Source organism: Equus quagga, chromosome 2 (assembly GCF_021613505.1).
Source record: "Equus quagga isolate Etosha38 chromosome 2, UCLA_HA_Equagga_1.0, whole genome shotgun sequence".
Lineage (NCBI taxonomy): Eukaryota > Metazoa > Chordata > Mammalia > Perissodactyla > Equidae > Equus > Equus quagga.
The window spans coordinates 24,559,670-24,579,669 of NC_060268.1; the positions used below are offsets into that span (position 1 = coordinate 24,559,670).

General features: G+C 48.8%; 1 pseudogene; it reads right to left on the bottom strand.

The window, feature by feature from the left end:
• The window catches only part of LOC124234995 (dehydrogenase/reductase SDR family member 2, mitochondrial-like), a 93,598-nt pseudogene extending 73,965 nt beyond the window's left edge, over positions 1–19,633 (bottom strand).
• Positions 19,634–20,000: the final 367 nt, after the last annotated feature.

The window sequence follows — 20,000 nt, forward strand, 5'->3', positions numbered from 1 at the left end:
AATGGAAGACAGCGCAGCAAAGCTGTGCCCAAGAGCCAGCCCGAAGTGCAAACTGGGATTCAGTGAGTCCTTATATAATCCAGTGTCCTATGATAGAGTCTGAGATTAGACTGTTCTTTACTGAAGTTGTCCCCATTTCCACATCTGCCCCCATGCCACCTTCCCGTGTTCAAAACTTGTGGAAGGGCACAAGCTTGTCCTCAAGTTCTGATTGGCTTGAAAGTATTTAACAAGTACAAATACTCCTGTGTTTCCTTCTGAAAATGGGACCGTAGAAATTAGTCCAGTCTCTCATTTGATAGATTGAAAGAATGAGATACAAAGAAGTTCAATAACTTGCCCAAGGTCACCAGTTGTTGCGTTTAGAACCACCAATCTTTGTTCTATAAAACTGCCTCCCATATGTCCCAGATATACACTTAATTTTACACTTGTGTTGAAACCTGAACCACTGATTGTCTTCTGGCTGGCTGGCACCTTTTGAAGACTCTTCTAATATTTGGAGAATTTCTCACTTATGAGTGCCCACCCTCAGTTTCTCTAGCCGGAAAATGACTTCCCCTGCCTCCTCCGCAGTAGGACGCAGGCATTCGCTCCACCCATCAGAGGAGCTCACGCAAGACTTCCATTCAGAAGTAAATGAAATGGGCCCTGCCCAGATTCCTCTTTTTGCGGCATCAGTCAGCCTTCAGAAGCTGTGATGGTCTCCAGGTTGGGTTCCTGACAGAGGCACAGCAATTATGCTGGCAGCAGCAGCAGTTGCAGTGATGGAAAGTCCCTGGCATTCAGTTCAGAGCAAACTGGAGTATTTGGGATCCATGGTGATAACGGCTTCCCTATCAAGCCAGTGTTGTGGTTTGGTGTGGGCAACGTACCTGGAGGTTTAGCCTCCAGCCTGGTTCTCCAGCCTCCCGAGGTTCTACGAGCTCCCTAATAACCTTTTAATAAGTTCATTTACTGCTTCAGCTAACCCTGTGGATCCCGGTGTTTGCAAATGGTACTAGCAAGATAACCAGCAAAACAGCAAAACAGCTTTGTTGTTCCCTGTTCCAACCCCCTATCCTTCCCCTGGGTGAAATTCCTCATAGACAATAAAAGCCCTCTGGTTCCCTTCAGTCACAAGAACAGTGACTTTCGTAATTAATTGGACACAAGAATCAGACACAAGAATCACTTTCGTAATTAATTGGTCCAGTCCAATATGGTAATAAAAATTATAATAAAAATTCCAGAATCTAGTCTAAGTGACAGCTTCTTCCCTCTCATCTTGAGTCAGCTTCACCTTGGAAGCATTTATCAGGGAAAGGGGAGTGGGTGTGTTCTGTTTCTCCAGCTAGAGCTCCTCCTTTCCCTCTTACCAGGCTGCCTCTGCTCCCCCAGAATCACAGCTGGCAGGAGGGAGGAGAAGCAGAGGTGGGAAGACACATGGCCAGCACAGATGAATCTGGTGTTGGCTTCCTCTGGCCAGGGCACATATTCAAAGAGATCTTCTATTCAAAAGGTCTAGTACAGCATATGGCAGATACCTAATAAATATTTTTACTTAGTTTCATTAAGTGTAGATTTGATGTTTCCCCTCTGTTAGACAGTAATGAGAATAGAAACTTTGTCTCATCTTTGTACTATTGTCACATATTTTATTATAATGTACTCTGTTAAGCTCAGTAATTACTGGGCTAGTTGATGAAGTCATCAAGGTTTAAGCCTCTTAAAAGACTGCACTTTGATTATTCGTGCACCTGTGGTTGTCCTATTGGAAGCACAAGTTTCCTAAGCAGGGAGTGTGCTGTGAGTGGCTTTTCACCAAAAACTCGGATTCCCTTTCCGTGGTGTAGAGTCATCACCGGAGGGCTGCGGCTCAGCCAGGATCACTGCTTCCTAGACTCCCCGTGTCTGGGGCCATGCGGCTGAGCTCGGGCCAATGGAGTGGAAGTAGAAGTGTTGTTCGACGCTTCCAGGTTTGGCCCATAAAACCTTCTCACATCATCCTCCATGCCCTCTCGCCCCTCTTGGGGTCCCAGATGCTGGTGTCGGGGTTAGCTCGGAAGTCATATGTTAAAGATGGCAGAGACTCCATCAGTCTGAGTCTCTGAATAATTCTGTAAAGCAGAACTCTCTGCTTCCAATTAGACTTTATATAAAAGAGAAATAAACTTCTATCACATTAAGTCAAGGGTCAGCAAAATTTTCTGTAAAGGGCCAGATAGTAAATGTTTAGATTTTGCAGGTTACATGGTCTTTATCACAACTGCTCTTCTGCCATTGCAGAGGGAAAGTAGCCACAGACAATACAGAAATAAATAAGCATGGTTATGTTCCAAAAAAACTTTGTTTATCAAAACAGGCAGTCAGCTGAACTTGGCCTGTGAGTGGTAGTTTTCTGACCCGGGTGCTAAGCCACTACAATTTTGGATTTTATCTGTTATAGCAGAATACTATATTAATCAAGTCACCTTTCTTATTCCATCTTGTATCGGTGTTACCCAGCATGATGCCAGGCACAGAGTAGATGCTCAATGACGAATGAATGGAGAGCCTTGACATAGAGGTTGGAGTTGTGAAAACTGCATGGGACAGAAGATCATGCCTCAGGCCTGAACGTGGCCAGGAACTCAATCCGAGCTTCTTGCATAAAGCTGGGAGCCACACAGGGTGGTCTCATTCATAAAACAAGGATTAGAAAAACCTCCTCCATTGACTCTCCCTTGTCCTCAAGATAGGGTCCAATATTGGCGACTTGACATTGAGGGATTTCTTGCTCTGGCTTCTGCTCATATCTCTATCCTCATTTTTCACTGCTCTTTCTTCTATGTGTCTGAGCCAGGTATACCAAACCAAGTTCCCTAAATGCCTCATGATTTTACACATGCTGTTTCCTCTGTCAGGAATGCCATTCTCCTTCTTGTTCTCCTGCCTTAACCCTGTGCATCTTAGTTTCCAACTCTTGTAGTCCCGCCTAGACTAGGAGGTGGTACTTCTTCTGTAGGCGTATCCTCCATATGGCCACAAACCCAGCTCTTTCTCAGTTACAGCACTCACCATGCTCTGATGTGTCAATATATCCATTTACCTACAAGATTGGGTGCACCCTGAGGTCAGAGACCAGTTGGTTTTCCATCCCCAAGCCCTATGGTAGAACTTGGCATATATTTCGTTCTCAACAGAAACTGGTGAACAAATTAGTGAATTAACACGAATCCAAGCCCTATTGAATACAGCAGCAACTATGTATGTTGAAGAGTTGTTTTACTCTTGGCATTTACAGATATTTGATTCAAAACCACTACCAACTAAAATGATATATCGTGTATAACATAATAGCTTATATTGGATTTACGTTTCAGTAGCTGGTCCATTCCCTTTGCCTCTGCAACCAAACCATCCTCAGTTCCACCTGAGCCCAGAGCAGTAGAGGTGCTGGGGGCTGCCCAGCATAGAGCATAGTAAGAAGGTTCAATACTTAAATAATTTGGGTTCTGCTGATGGCACATGGATCCTCTTAGAAATACACAACTACATGACTCAGATTTTCCAGAAAAGTTCCACCTTTGAGTGTTTGTTCCATTTCCCCCACAAATAAACATACATTTTTGGAACCACATGTCTCTATTTTGTTTAAGAAAATGCGATTGTTGGTAAATGTCCAATTCTAGTCCTGAATGGTGTGTTAAGTTCATGATAAGCAGCCTCCTGTTTAACCAAGCATCTGATTTAAAAGTCTTTTAAAAATTTACCCTTATTGAAAAAATTTAGAAATGTCATGGAACCTAAAAGTTTTTAAAATCTACATCTCCATTCGACTACATGGAATATTTGGCTATAATTGTTAAAAGTTTCACTAGTAAAGATGAGTAAAATGCACTCCTTAAATTTGGGGCTTTGAACCAACTATGCATTTTGGCCAATTTGACACCAGTTGGGCCAAATTGTCTCTTTTGCCTCTGATCCAAAATCGTAATGGAAACTTTGGCCTTATTTCTAGCAAGAAAGCTGGGAGGAAGCCTTAAAACTGAGGTATCCCTGCCCCCAAACACAACTGCACATTTCCAGCACTAATCTGGTAAGAGCCCCGGGTCAGCCTGACTTGTCTCCAGAAGGTAGGAAGACCAAGGTTATTCTGGGAAGAAGAGATGCCGGCTCCTGTTTGTTTAGCTGGCTGCTGTTGGGGATGTGAAGGCTTGCTCCCAGGAATAGCCAATAGCAGAAGAGAAGGAAGCAAAGGGAGCCTCTGATAAGGGCCTGGGGCCCAGAGGGCAAGCCATTCAGGAACAGAATTAAAGATTGGAGACACTTCCACTCACCCTTTTTCCTTTCACACACACCCTCTCGTCCTTTTCCCAGAGCCATCCAGGCTGTGGACCCCTCCCTGTTCTGGGCACTCCTGGTAGAACACTTGTCACTCTCAGTGCCAGACACACGTTTGACAGGTATAAGATGGGCAGGTGGAGCAGCCCTGGAGCTCCAGCTCAGACGGGCCAACACCACCCGCCCTCTCCACCCCTTTTAGGAGGGGATGAGATGACTGTTTGGAACAGCTGGGTTCTAAGGAGAACAGGTCCTTATTTGAACAGATAGCAAGATGGATGAAGGGATAGATACTTAGTTGAACCACAGGAAATTGCCAGTTATCTAGACAGATAGGTAGAAAGAGAGATACGATTGGTGGATAAAAATATATACAGTCATGTAGATATAAAAACAGATGGGGGTGGCAAGTTTGGTATGTACATATCAATTACAGTTTTTATTTTGACAATATATCAGTTATTTGAGACACGTGTGTGCCTCTTTCTAGTAGGAAAGAATGGTCTGAGGGAGATCAAGGACAGAGGAACCAGATAGGCAGAAATCTAGGGGAGTAATAACAGCACTGGCAACAGTCAACCCATGCCACAAACCCTATTCCTAACCTGCTTTCACTTCAACATTTATAGTGAAATCCCTAACAGACAGAACTGTCAGAAATTGAACCGTACATGCGGTATATTGTATATACTGCTTAGGTACAAATGGGATATTTTGTTTTAAAATAATCCGTAAGTACATCTTAGGGTTTTGTAAAATCGCTCATAAACTATGGTTTATAAACTTGCTTGAGCCAATCTGCCCCCACAGACTCACAGGTATTATTTATCACTTTCTCCCAAACTGAAATGTAAGTATTCTGGACCATTTGTTAAAATGTTTAAACTATCGATCACAGTCCTCCCTTAAAGAATTTTCCCTAAACACTATATAAACATGATATGACCGGAATAAAAACACAAAGGAATTTCTTTGTGGTCAGTGGTCTCTGATGGTGTATGGTGAGTATTAGACCCAATCAATTTGCTCTCTTTCCATATCTACTTTCTACAGTTTATCACGCAGGACAAACGTGAAAGATAGCCCACTATTCTAAGAATCCTAGACCATGCAACCTTTAAAAATGGCTTACCATCTTCATCTTTAGCAGTTTTGATTCCCAAGTCAATTGTCTCAGAGCACTGGATCTGAGATCCAGTCTGTACCAACTGAATCAACATTTGCTGCCATGCTGTATCGCGACCAACTTCCATGTCCACACACTGCTGTTCCTGGTCCCCGGGAGGAAGCTTTGATTTCTTTACAGACTCTTTGGAGCAGCATTTGTGGGGTATAATGCCCCATCTAGAGAATTTGAATCCTTGATGCATACTCTGAACTTGATCAGACTTGATTCTCCTCAGAGAGATAACCAGGTCGTTGAATTCCCTTTCAGAGCCAGAGTTCTCAGCATCAGCTGCCAAACGGGTGCTGAAAAGTCCCGGCAGAAAGATGAAGGACGGAAAAATGGCTCCAACTGTAATACCAGAGAATAAAGCACCACCACTTTCTCCCATCAATCCACAAGGAAAAAAAATCCTACAACTACGGTCATGCCCCCATGACGTTTCGGTCAATGATGGACCGCATATGCAATGGTGGTCCCTTAAGATTGGTACCATACAGCCTAGCTGTGTAGTAGGCTATATCATCTAGGTTTGTGTAAGTATACTCTGTGATGTTCACACAATGACTAAATCACCTAACGATGCATTTCTTAGAATGTGTCCCCATCATTAAGTGATGCACCACTATATGAGTGGACTTGCAAGCAGGTCCACATCAAACATCTATATTTCCTTTGCTCTGAAGGTGGAGTCATTTTTTTACTTTTAAATTGCGAAGTAGAGCACACATACAAAGGTGCACCCAAAACAAAAATGTCCAGCAAGTACAATGATCATCTCAAGATAATACCCTTGTAACCACCACCCAGGCCAATAAGCAGATGTTGCCAGCACCCCAAAGCCCTTTCATCCTCCCCCCATCACCATGTGCCCCTTCTCTCCACTGCCCTGCCTTCAATATCCCAACTGTTATAGCCATCACTGCCTTGCTGCTTTTTATATTTCCACCACCTAAGCACTCAGTGTATCCTTATGTGTATGGTTTAGTTTGGTGTCTTTTCTTTTCAATTTCACATAAACGGAATCACACAACATGTGCTATTTTGTGACTGGCTAGTTTCACTCAATATTACATCTGAGTATATATACAGTGCATGATATTGCATGTATTTTCCTTTCATTCCTTTTCATATCTGTAGAGTATGCCATTATGTGACTAGACTACAATTTGGTTATGTGTTCAGGTGTTGATGAACATTGGGTTGTTTCAGTTTAGGTCCATTTTACAAATGAAGCAACTCAAGTGCACACATTTCTGTCTGTGTATCTAGAAGCGGAACTGCTGTTCCATAAGGAATGTTCGTCTTTAGTGGTGATGGGGTTCAGGGCAGGCCACCCCAAGATGCGCCACTCTGGTACGTGGACTATTTCGAGCTGCAGACAATAAAGGCTCAGACTCAGCAAGAACATTCGACCTTTCCCCCCAACTGCCTAAAAGAAATTTAAAACAAAGGCCTGTCCCCAGGACAGGTCATCACCATAGGTAACTTTGGGTTCCGGTAGACTGGGAGGATCCTTGCTAAGCCCACTCTTATCAAAGTTCTATTTACCAAACATTTGCTTTTCCATTTCCATGTGGGCTGCCTTCCTCCCCTTTGAAGCCCCAAACCACTACCCCAAACGTCCTCCTTGTCTGCAGCTGAAGATACTTAAACAGTAGTAGCCTCGGCCAGTTGGCTGAGTTGCTCAGTTTGCCTGAGCCTCTCCCGTGTATACATGTTATAAAGCTTTGTTTAATTTTCTCCTGTTATTCTGTCTCATGTGAATTTAATTCATTGTCTGGCCAGAAGGACCCAGAGAGGGTAGAGGAAATGTCTTCCTCCCCTACAGTGGACAATGCTGTACTATTTTCCATAATAGTGATAGTAATTTAAACTGGCCCAGAAGTTTATTTGGGCCCCTGTTGCTCCCCATCATCACCAACACTGTGTTTGTTGAAAAAAAACACAGGTTTTTTCTAACTTTCTGGTGGTATCTCATTGTGTTTCTTTATTTGCATTTCCCTGATTACTAAGGTGGTCGAGCACCTTTTCATATGTGTATGGGTCATCTGGAAATCCTGTTTGGTCAAGTCTTCTAGCCTCTTGCCCATTTCATTTTGAGTTGTTTGTTGTTTGAGTTGTTTTTCTCCCACTCTGTGGCTTACTTTTTTTTATCCTCTTAATAGTGTCTTTTGATAAGAAGAAGTTCTTAATTTTAATGTAGGCGAATGTATTAATCTTTCCTGTATGGCTGGTATTCTTGCATCCTGTTAAAGAAATCTTTCCCTACTGGGAGATAGTGAACATGTTCACCTATATTATATGCTAGAAGCTCTACTGGACCTCGGTCAGGTTGCCCCGGGTAACTCTGATTTTAAATCCATCAAGAAGGATGTGAGTCTTATTGCCCTCCTCCCAGAATGCTCCTGGCTCCTTGTGCAAATTTTCTCTCTCTCTGGGCACCAGCAACCATCAAGTTCCACAATCAGTACTTTCTCACACACACACAACCTATGGTGACTTTTCCTGACTCCCAGGTATTTGCTTTTATTCCTCCAGCAGCTCCCTGACTTCCTCACATGGAGCATCTGTCTCCTCTTGCTTCATTAGTTCTTTTTTATCTCCACCCTTTATTCCTATATTCCTCCTCTCAAAGGGATCCACTCTAACACACTTGACTTGTAGCTCTTGATTGGTATACATTCTTATTAAAATACGCATTGCCATTTTGCGCGCATACTTTTTCATTTACATAAGTGGTACTGTGATGTAAATTTCACTCTGCTTCTTGCTTTACTCAGTAGCACATGTTATATGTGGCTGCGCAGACATCTCTGTGGCTCATTGCATTTCACTCTATTTTACCGCAGGAACCACAGCATCTCTAAGGGCTGCCTTACAAGGGCAGAAGAATCAAGATGGAGCTGGGGCATCTTGCTGTTGTTAAAAGCAATGATACATTCAGAAATTTCTGTATAATTCTGGAAAAGCAAGGAAGCCAGCCTCAAAGGAGCAGATGAACCCATCATTGTCTAAAAAGCAATGGATAAGCCCAATTGAACAAGCAGTCTTAGAAGAATCTTGACTTCTCAGTGATCCTGCATGACAATGTCATTAGCTTTTTTCCAGTGAAACCCCAAGAACTCCTGAGAACTTAAGGGGAGATTACAAAAGTTATAAAAATGTTTAAGTTATGTAATAAATAAAGAAACAAATAAACACATGGAAGCACTGTGTCTTTGAGAACACAAGCTCTCTCAAGAACTGGTACCTGCTCTTCCTATGGCAATGGAAGTCAAGTCCTTTGGCTTTTGCAGAAATAAGAGGTGACATGACAGGTTGTGGCAGCAAATGAGATGTAGCACACTTAGCACGGACGTGTGTACCCCACATCTGTGCCAACATCCATGGTCATAAGCAACGGTGGAACCAGCAGGAGTTTCATCCTTTGGACAGCCTTGGCAGAGCCAGAAGTTCTCACCACGTCACAACGGAGCAGAGAGGAAGGAAATGTTTCCTACTATGGCACAGTCATGGATGCTAATCACTCACCTCCTTCCTTAGTGGGTTCTAAGCAGTTGAGAATTATATGGAAGGAGACAGATGGACTCAAAGCCAAGGTCACCTTCATACTGTTAGTGCTGAATTGGAGAATGAGGTTTCCACCACCTCCTCTCTAAATTGAAGGTAATTGGCAGAGAAAGGCTGACCTGATGTCCCCAGCAAGTTTCAGGTAAAATTACCCCAGAGCAGAGACCTGGCTAGGTACAGCAGAAGCAAGCTCTGCTTGCAAGAGAGTAGAAATGTGACTTAACCCTATCGTGCCTAAGTGCAGGCGGTCCAAGGGGCAAGAGACACGGGACAGTGTCTTGCTTTTGTAAGCCACCATTGGTAATGTGGACCAATCAGTTTGTCTACTCCTCAGAACACTGGGAGAAGTAAATAAGGCAGCGGAGTGAAAGGTGGGAGTTTCCTCACCAGCACTTCTGAAAGGGTTGAACAAAGTACCCTCTTTTATGAGCAGAAGCAAGAATGTGTAGAGAGGATGAGAAAGGTCCTTCCTGCAATAGTCTGTGAAGCCCATGGAGCTCCTTGGGAACAGATGGGGTGAAGCCACAGAAATAATGATTTATGACTTGTTATGACCCTTCTTCCACATGTAGACATACAGATAGCTTGGGAATCCCAATCCATATTTTGGAGACCCTACAAAAGGGATTCCAATATTGTGAATTCCCACGCTCTCTAGGTGGGTGGGTGACTTTCCCACTTCTCAGATCCAGACGTGACTCCTTACCATGGTGGCCAAATGCTTCACGGCTGGGGCCGTGGGATACAGGTTCCCCCTTCAAGAGCCTTGAGACACCAACCGGAGGAGAGTTGGGGAAGCCATGTTGCCTGGTTGGAGCCCTAGGAGGGACCACTGAGGCCCCAAAATGTCAGGCAGAGAAAGCCTACCCAGTCCTGCTGTGAGCTGTCCAAGGGGTAGCACACTTCCAACTCTCTTGAGAAGGGTCATGAGTGTGTCCTGGAAGCTCGTCTAGAAGGTGACACTTATGGACACTAACTTGTTTCCAGAACCGGAAAGGAAATCCATGACAGACATCCCCTCCCCGGGTCTCCAGAGACCTAAGAAAAATTTCCCCGGAGCAGACTGAAGTGATGGAATAAGCAATCGGGCAGGGAGTTAAGCCCACGGTAGCAGACACATGGTAGGAGTAGTGCAGAAATGGTCAATTTCTGAGAAAAAAAGAAAAGAAAAACAATAAGATAGCAGCAGGCTCAGAAGCTTTCCTCTGGGCCTGGGGAAAAATCCTTGAAGACTCCACTGAGTCTTTGAGTCTGCAGAGAACAGCAAGGATCTGCATGCTAAATTCCTAAACAGCCGAAAAAACAGGAAAATAAAACCTCAGCAAGTGCATTGAAAACGAAAAAACCTGCAGAGGGCACAGGAGAGAGGGACTAAAGGGAGGAGTGAAATAACAGGATGGCTGTAGGATAACTAGAGAGAGGAGAGCTTGAGTTTTGTTTGTGGCACGGTTTTGTTTTGTCTTTAAAGAGCTCTGAGAGTTTGAAGCTGCAGATAAGAGAGAAGATGGTTCCCAGACAGAGGTGCCCAGAGGGGTGGGAGAGGATAAGATCCCAAGTGGACACGGAAGGATTCCCCTGGAGAGGGAAGGTACGCCTCCTTCTCTAAGGCGTGAGCTTTCAGACAGGAATAGAAGCAGATGCAAGCGTCAGACCAGCGAGGGGAAAGCTGACAAGTACCATCTCCTCGCCATTGCTCCCTCCGTGAAGTACGCAGCAAGGTCACTGCTTAGAGTGAACAGAAGTGAAGCTGTCAGGGAAGAGTGGTGGCAGTTTTAAAACGCCATTGGGGAAAAGCAATGAGGGACCCGGGGGACTGGGCCGGCCAAGGGAGGGGTGTGAGGGAAGGGTCACAGCGGCATTGATGAAGGTGGCAGAGCTAGTGGCACGAGCTCAGAGGAGGAGGCAGGAAGGACTGGAGTGTAACAGTGGCTGGACTAGAGGGCATCCCCTATGTGGAATGGTGCTGGGGGTCTGAGCCACCACTCCTTGAGGGCTCCAGATTTCCCCAGCTCTCTTTACTCCCTGAGAAGAACCTGGTTATGAGAGAGGCCATCACCTTGTGATGGTGACAGGACTCAGGGTGGCACATGCTGAGGGGAGCTGGAACCACAGAGACAATTGTGACCTGGAGGCTGGGGGTCAGGCAACACTGGGTGAGTCTCAGGCAAAGCCAGAGTGGGAGGGCATGGGGATTGTTAATCCAACCCCTTATTTAACAGCTGAGAAACTGAGGCCCAGAAAGGTAAAGACAGTGGCAGAGGAAGGACTCTTAGCAGATCGTCCATTCCTAGTCCAGGATTATTTCCACAGCTCCCAGGTGGAGGGTGGGGAGAGAGACCACTAGATGAATCTCCTCTTAGAGCCACTGGCCTTCTGAGGGACGGGCTCTTGGCCATGCTCCTGGGCAATTTGGCGTGATATTTAATTACCACCTCCCTATGTCCCCAGGCAAAGACTTTCTCTTTTCTAGCATCTCAGGATGCTCAAGTGCTGCTGACAAATGTGGAGGAAGGACCCCTTGAGGATGGGGACAGTGATGAGGAAATGGACAACTGATGCAGGGATGATGTCTGTAGGCAACGCAGCTGCTCGCATTGGCCAGCCTCACAAGGAAACCAAGGTTAGGAGTTTCAAAACAAGTTTATTGCCAATAAAAAAAACATCAAACACAGATTTTGGCTCAGTAGCTGCTCAGCAGCAACTCCCCTCCCATCACCTGTTAGCCCTACACTAGACTTGTCTTAGAATTCCCCATGACACCTCCTGAGGGCCTGGCCTTCATTCTTCTATCCAATCTCCATTCGGGTCCCAGGGTAAAACGCAGGAGCTACACTCAGAGCGACAGCCTCCAGTCCTGGTGGTGGACATCAGAGCCCCAGGGAGAAGCCGGCCACCACAGTGCTCTCCTGGTGATGTAGCTGGCGCCTGGAGAGCACAGGAAGGACCTGAGTTCCTCAAGTCCTCTGGCTGCCCTGCCCTGCTGGCAGGAGGACAGAACTGAGGTCTCGCTCATGCAGTAACGGACTCTGACTTCTGGCCCTTCTTGCCTGGCCAGAGGGCCCAGCACACTTCCACCCCTGGATGCTGCCTCCCAGGCCCCTTAAGGGATATGGTGGGGCCCCTCCTGCCCACCAGATCCCAGCTCCCAGGCTTTGCAACCCCGACTCGGTGAAAGGAAGGGATGATTTGTGAAGATGCAGTTATAATCCTGTGTCAACCTACTGCTGCCACCCGCAGAGGCTGTTAAAGGAATTTTGCAGAGCCGGATTATCTTCAACCTGGAAAAATTCAGAGGATCAGCGCTAGATAAGATCGTGAGGGGGCAAAAGAGAGGCTGCCCTTGGCTGACACACGCCTTTGTGGGAAGATGGCCCTGCTTGGAGATGGGGCAGGGGTTCTGCCAGACTGTTACCACAGAGGAGGGAGAGGCTGCTGGTCTCAGAGGCTGCAGGCCAGGCCCTCAGAGTGAGCGGCCTGAGTGTGCAGGTCTCAGAGGGGCTTAGCCAGCTGGGGAAAGCACAGGGTGGTCAGTGTGGGAGCAGCCGGGAGCTGCTGAAGTCAGTCATGACGAGTCCCAACGACAGGCAACCTGGATGCCCTGTGGGGCCAGCTCCACAGCCCAGGATGTGGGAAGTCCCAGCAGGGCATTTTGCTGGTAGTGTAGGTCCCCAGTGTCTAAGAAGGGAAAAGAAACAGGAAAAGTACCCTGCAGGTGAGAGGAGGCGCTCTGGCTAGACCTCCAGGGACAAACGTGCTTGCTCTTAGACCCGACTCAGACGTTTCTGCTACTCCACCCCTGGGAATTACGGAGGAACAAAATCTGAGCGGGAGCAGGAAGAAGCCTGGGCTCACAGAGAAAGCGGGAAGGCTGAGGCTGTGTGTGCCTAGGCCCAACCCAGAGGGAAGCGGGCTGAAGAGACCCCAGGCCAGATCCCCCCTGCGCCACAGACGGGTGGACCTGGGGCAGGTCATTGCAGACCTCTCCATCTCAATTTCTGCCTGGTGATAGTCACAGGGATGTCATGTAGGGACATTGATAGCCTGTACTGCCCCCTCGTGTGAAGTTTAAAAGCAACTCTCCTCTGAGCCGGTGTAGCCCCACTGGTGCTGACTTGGTGAAGGCAACCGTTAAAGCTATCCCCTCCCTTCAGAAGAATGCAGCGCCATGCCAGGGTGCATGGCTGGGCAAGCAGAGCACGGAGACCACTTGTCCCTGGACTGGATAATGCCCTTGTGCAGTGAACAACCTGTACAGCCATACATGGCACCCCTGGGGTTGCAGGGACTGAATGAGATAATAGTAGTGAGTGTGATTTTAAGTGGCGACAGGATAAGTGTACGGTGTCGTGCACTTGGATTTTATTATCACATGGGATCTATATTCACTTCCCCCTGACCCTAATGTCCACTCCATTGCCCTATTCCAGAACTCCCCACTCACTGTTTGAGGTGCATAGACAGCTGGAGTGGCAATCAGCACCACAGAGCCTCTGGTGTGAGGAGACAGACAGGGGTGATGAGGTGGAAGGTGAGCACAACCGAGAAGCCAGATGCTTCCAGAAAACAAGCTTCCAAGTGACGCAGAGACAGAACCGAGGTACAAGGAGAAGGGAAGTAGGGACGGTGCCAGGGGCTCTGGGGAAAAGTGAAGGCTTTGGGGAGGTTGGACCAGAGAGGGTGTTGACACCGCCTCCCCCACTGGGAAACTCTGGGACTCCCTGGACCTGGTGACACGGGCAGGGATCAAACAGCAGCTGGGTCTCTGGAGAACAGACCTGGGAGCGTGCAGCCATCAGCGTGAGGTCGGAGCAGTGCTCGCCAGCCCCACTTCCCTAGGAAGGAAATGCATTGAGAGTCACCTGAGTTCCAATTCCAGCTCTGGAGCAGGAGCAGGAAGGGTGCTGACAGACAAAAAGAGATGAGGAGCCGAGAGGCGGAAGCTCGGGCGGAAGGCGCACAGCCGGGGGCAGCAGGGGCTTCCTCTGGCCTCTTTGGAGGGGTTGGGTGCTCTGGGTTACACCACAAGGCTCCTGTCCTTTTTGGCTGCCCTGCCATTCTCGATGACAGAGCTCATCAGAGGTGATCCAGGCTCCTCTGTGGGTGTGGAATCTGTTGGGCACATTCCCTCCAAATGTTCCCCATTACAGTTTGCCCACGTCCCCTGCGGACCAAGTGGCCTGAAGAGGTTGTTCAGGAGGCAACAGGAGACAGATCCCGGCATCCAGAGCACAGTCCTTCTACCTCCTCTCTTTGGGATGCCCCACTTTGGGCCACCTTCCCCAAGTGTCCCCTAGCATAGAGGAAAGCAAGGCAGAGTCGCCCCAACTCCACGATCCCCACCCTCACCCCCTCTTCTCCATGAGGGGCAGCAGCTGGCTCAGCAGCAGGGCCGGGGCTTTCACATTCACGTCCAGGATCTGAAATCAGAGGAGGGGCTGAAGGGAAGCTGTGAGGTTGGGCTCCTCTGCCCGCCTGGGGTCCCGTGGGGAGGAGCTGGGGTCGGCGCTTCTCTTCTCGGTGAGTTCCCGGAGTTGGGGAGTCGGAGGGATCTGAGGCGTCCGCCCGCCCACCGGGAATACTTGTTTTCAGAACCTCCTCGCTGTCGTTCGCTGCATAGACTGCAGCACATCAGCCTCCAGAAAAGGAGGTCAGTGCAAACAGTACCAGGAAAGGACGTCGGGCAAGCTGTGTATCGGTGTCTGCTTTAATTAGCAGAGGTGAGATTTCACAAGCCAGCCGGCTGTAAACACCAGCTCTGTGCGGGGCCCTGCTCAGGGGCAGGAGCTGAAATTTGAGTTTCCCATAAAAGCTGGAGGCTGGGCTGGGGAGGGAGGGGGCATAGCTGGACCAGGAAGGCCAGGAATGTGAGAACCCAAGAGACAAAGTGGGGCAGGATCTGGAAGGAGAGAAGGGAGGGGTGGTCAGTGGAAGGCGTCTCCGTGAGGTGGGAATGGCTCACCCTGACCACAGGACCCATCTCTGCAGACGCAGTGTGGGGGGAGGGTCAGGACTGTGCCAGCCCTTCTCAAGGGGGCCCTCAGGACAGCAGGGGCAGCAGGAGCCCCTGGAATGCTTGGTGGATGCTGGCTGAGATGGTAGGCCTAAATGGGGGTCTCTTTTCTCAGCTGTGTCTGTGGACAGGCGAGGTGTCCCCATGATAGCCCAGGGTGGGCTCTGTGGGACAGCTGGACTGACGGGATCAGAGTGGGTGCCAGTGAGTCCAGATTGTGACAGCCTCAGGTTTCTGAGCCCGGAGACGTGATCTGGCCCAGAGCTGGGTATGTCCCCTCACATCTTGGTTTGGAGCATGGCAGAGAAGGTCTGCGGTATCATTGGCCACCTGGGCAGACTGACCCAGGTGTGCTCTACCCAAAGGAAGCGGACGCTATGGCTTGAAGGTAAATGGGTGGCAGCTGGGAACACACGCAGGTGGACGAGTAGACATGAGAGACAGAGAACCTCACAGCTCTGTGCTCCCTGGGCCTCACCTTGTCCCACACCCGCTCACCGGTCCCCAGGGTGCTCCCCACCAGGGGGTTGACGCCCCTACTGTGCTCCAGGGCCTGGGGAAGACAGAGGCAGCACAGAGGGTGAGGAAGAGATGAAACTGTGGACCAGAAACTTCCTCCCTCCCCCCACAGTCATCTGGGAGGGCTTGGCTGATCAGAGGTCCCTGCCAGGTGGGTCCTGGAATCATGAACCACGATTCCTGCTGGCTTCACTGGGCCTCCTGCTTGATTTCTCACCCTGAGACTCACTGTGGGGGAATGCTGGACAGTTGCCAAGTCACTTGCATTTCCCCCAAACCTTGCTGGTCTCTCTCCTTTCCCTCTTTATACTTCCAGGCAGAACCCTCTCCTTAGCGCTCCCTCATTTCTGGGAATCGTCACTCTTTAAGTCCTGTATACCTGGAGTCTGTTCTCTGGAAACCATATCCGGCCAATTCCCACTCCCCTTCAAGACTCTCTTCAAAAATGACCTTTATGGGTTGGCCCCATGGCGTAGTGGTTAAGTTTGGCACATTCCCCTTCAGCAGCCCAGGTTCCTGGGTTTGGATCCCAGGTGAGGACCTATACCACTAGTCAGCCATGCTGTGGTGACCCACATATAAAGTGGAGGAAGAGATTGGCAACAGATGTTTGCTTGGGGCAAATCTTCCTCAGCAAAAAAAAAAAAAAAAAAAAAACTTTTCTTGGCGAGCCCCCTGAACAGCACCCACTCACACAGTGACCATGATGGGTCTCCCAGTCTGGCATCTCCCTCACTCCAGTCCACAGAGCTGCCCCTGCCGTGGCCATTGTCCCAGCTTCACAGGGCTTCAGGCATCTGTTCCTGTGTTCCCTGCAGGGTCCTGTCAGGTGCAGAATTAAGGTTAAGAATGTGGGTTTTGGAGTCAGGCAGACTTCAGTTCAAAATCCTCCCTGCCACTTAACCTCACCAGGTGTGTTTCCCACCAGAAAGCTGTTGGAACAACATTGACCACCTCACATGCTAATGTGCTAGGGTGTTAGTGTGTGTCTGACACACAGTAAATATCCAAGAATATGTTAAGGAAAAGAGCGTTTTGACTTAGAGCCCCTCCTCCCGTGGGCTGGCTGTGTGTGTTCTCACCTCTTCCCCCTCATCGTGGCCACCAGCCTCTCCAGGTCCTCGGCCTTCCCCACATGGCACACGGTGCCCGTCACACTCAGCCCCTCCCCCTGTAGCACTGCCACTGCCCGGTCAAGGTTCTGCTGCTTCCGGCTGCTGACCACTATGTGGGCCCCGTCCTGGGCCAGATGCTGGGTGATGGCGAAGCTGATCCTGCGGGCAGAGACGGCTGTGGTGGCCTCAGCCCTCCCCACCCTCCTCCTGGGAGTCTGATCTTAGGACATAAAATACATTCCCCAGTGTCCCAGTCTCCAAACGAGCAGAAACGAGGAACTGACTTTTACTGAGCACCTCCTATGTAGCAGGCCTCGCGTTATGCTAGCATCCACTCTGTCATCAAGGCATTAGTATCCAGTTGTTAGCATATTGTACAGGAGGGTTAAGTAAAGTCACAAACTGCCCAGGTAATAACCTTGCAGCCTGGATTCAAATCCAGGTCTGAGTCCAAAGCATCTTCTCTCTCCACCTTCTCCGCCTCATGGGAAACAGGAGAGTTTAATGACAGAGCTCTCCCTTTGCAAGATGCTAATATCCAGAGCTGGGTAAGGGGCAGGGATGTGGGAGAAGGGAATTGACAGCAGATCTCACTCTGCAGTGGGGACACTACGTCCCTTGCAAGGGCCCACGCCAGCCACAACTCGCATTTACTTACCCCTCTGTGGACCCAGTGATCACAGCCACTGTGTCGGCCAGTGCACAGCTCCTGTCTGCCCCAGTGCTGTGCATTCTCACTGAGAGAGGGGCCAAGGAGCAAAGAAGAACCCCAAAAGTCCACAACACAGCCCTCAAGCATGGTGGCCAATTTTCAGGCCTCCCTCCTGCTGGACCCAACCCTGGGAGGAAGTCAAAGATGAGTCTCCATGGTGGCGTCTCTGTGACATCTCTGGTGGGTGTCCTAATATCATTTCAACCTCACAGGGGATATACAGAGCTTTTCTCAACGCATTCCCCAGACCAGCTTCCCCAGCACAATGGCCACTCCATCATCAGCGTAAACATGGCCAGGCACACGGCACACACCTAAGTGGTTCTTGCTTGGTGCACCACCAGAATCCCACGCAAGGAGCAGACCTCACTGTCTTCTTAGACTAATTCATTCCTTCCCTCCCTCATCCATTACCTGGTCATGTCCCTTGCATCTCCCTAATATCTCTAGTTTCTGTCCTTCCCTTTATCTTTTGCAGTCACCACCCTAGCCCCAGTCTTCATTTTCTGCTCAGTTTATAGCACCCTCCTTGTCCCCAGCTCCTCACCTCACCCCAGACCCCAGATTTGTCTTCTCCATGGGTCTCACTGACCACGTTATCCCCTCCTCTCAGAGGGTTCTCATCCAGCTGTAGACAAAGCCCAGCCACTCCCCTCTGGCTCTGAAGACTTTCACCCAGGTGCTCTGGGCAGCCCTCAGTCCTCTCGTCCTCCTGACCCCAGGCCACAGTTCATCTTAGGCCCCTCTGCTCAAAGATCCACACTGGGAGTTTGTTATATTTCCCATCAGCCTCATCTCAAAACAACTCTCCCTCCTGGTGCAGGCCTGGCTCTACCTCCTACCGTTCCAGCATCCCCTGCCTCCTTCAGAAGATTGAAGAATGGTAATAATGATAATAATAGCTCCCTTCTATTGAGCATTTCTGGGGTAGGAGCCATGCTAAGCATCCCCGGTGATTTTCTTCTGTTATCTTCTCCTTGGCCCCATGAGGTTGAGACCACCACTATCACCCTCATTTTAAAGAGGAGGATACTGAGTCTCTGAGAAGTCAGCTAACTTGTGCAAGCTCCCACAATTCATAAGGGGAGGAGCACCGGCCTGAACTGAGACCAGTCAGGGCCTAGGATCTGTCCTCTTCATCTCAGCACTTCCCCTCGCTCCTGATGTGGAATCCTTGAGCCAACCTTTCCTGAAGCCCTGCAAATGATCTTTCTATCCTTGATACCCTGAGAAATCACTTCCTTTTGAGCTGTAGAGCACATGTGGGTAAAAATCTGTGAAAGAAAACAGTTCTAAAAATTCATTAACGGGATTGATTGATATTTCTAAAATCTAATTACACCATATGTTTGTTTGAAGGAGCATCTACTCTTTTTCTGCCTTTCCCTCCTGCCTAAGCCAGGCTCATGCGCAGCCTTCTGTCTGGGCAATTCAACAGGGAGTGCCTGGGGACAGAGGACATAGAAGGCTGCTCTCTGCCCTTGTGACATGCACGGTCTCATTTTGAAAAACGACCCCACTGGAAGTGATTAAAGACCATGTGACCATACGTAATCAGGAGTCCAAATGTCTAATGTAAAGACTGAGGATGACCCCCCGGGGTGGAGGGGCAGGAACGGCTCTGTGCAGGAGGTGGCATGGTCTTGAACCAAGAGGAGGATGTGTTTTGGTGGAGAGGCCTGTGGACGCTGCAGGCACTGCTCACCTGTGAAATGGTGAAGCGAGGGATGTTCACCAGCTAGAACAGAGGGGCAGGTTCTGTGGACTGAATGTTGGTGTCCCCCCCAAATTTCTATGTTGAAACCCTATCCCCAATGTGATGGTATTAGCAGGTAGGGCCTTTGCAAAGCACCAAAGCCCCCAGGAGCAGGGAGCCGGCTTCCCCAGGCAGTGTCTATAAAGGGCTGACACATAAGCCCTGTCTGCCTGGGCCCCAGGAGTCTGACTGGCTGACAGGCCACTTCCTTAAGCTGTACCATGAGAAGCAGAGCAACAGGGGGCCAAGGCCCTCCACGGGAAATCAAGCCAACTTATCCACAGCAGACCACTCAGGCTCACTTCTCCATGAGATGCTGAGAGGATGGTCTCCCACTTTTCTTCTTACTGACTCGACTTTGAAAGTTTCCCCGAGAAAGCCTGTTTCTGAACCTCTGCAGTGTGATATGGTGACCACAAAGGAACTTACCTTCTGTGACAATAAAGGATTCATAAGCTTTCCAGGGAATGGAATCCATGAGTTCTCTGGATTCTCTTCTCTCCTTCTGTACATTCCCCTGGTGATCCCAACGTGTATGCCACCTGTATGCCCAGGACGCCCACATTTGTTTCTCCAGTACAGACCTCCCTCGAACCCCAGGTTAGCAAATTTAAATGCCTACTTGACATCTCCACTAAGATATCTAATGGATATCTCCAACTTAATACACCTGTGATCATTTTAAAACATGTCCACAAATTCCAATATTCTTTCCTTCAAGAAGTGGAGCCTAAAACCTCTGCCCCTCAGTGTAGACTGGTCTCAGTGACTCCTGTCTAATGAGTAGAATAAAGTGAAAGTGATGGTGTGCAGTTCTGTGGACAAGGTCATAAAAAGACACTGTG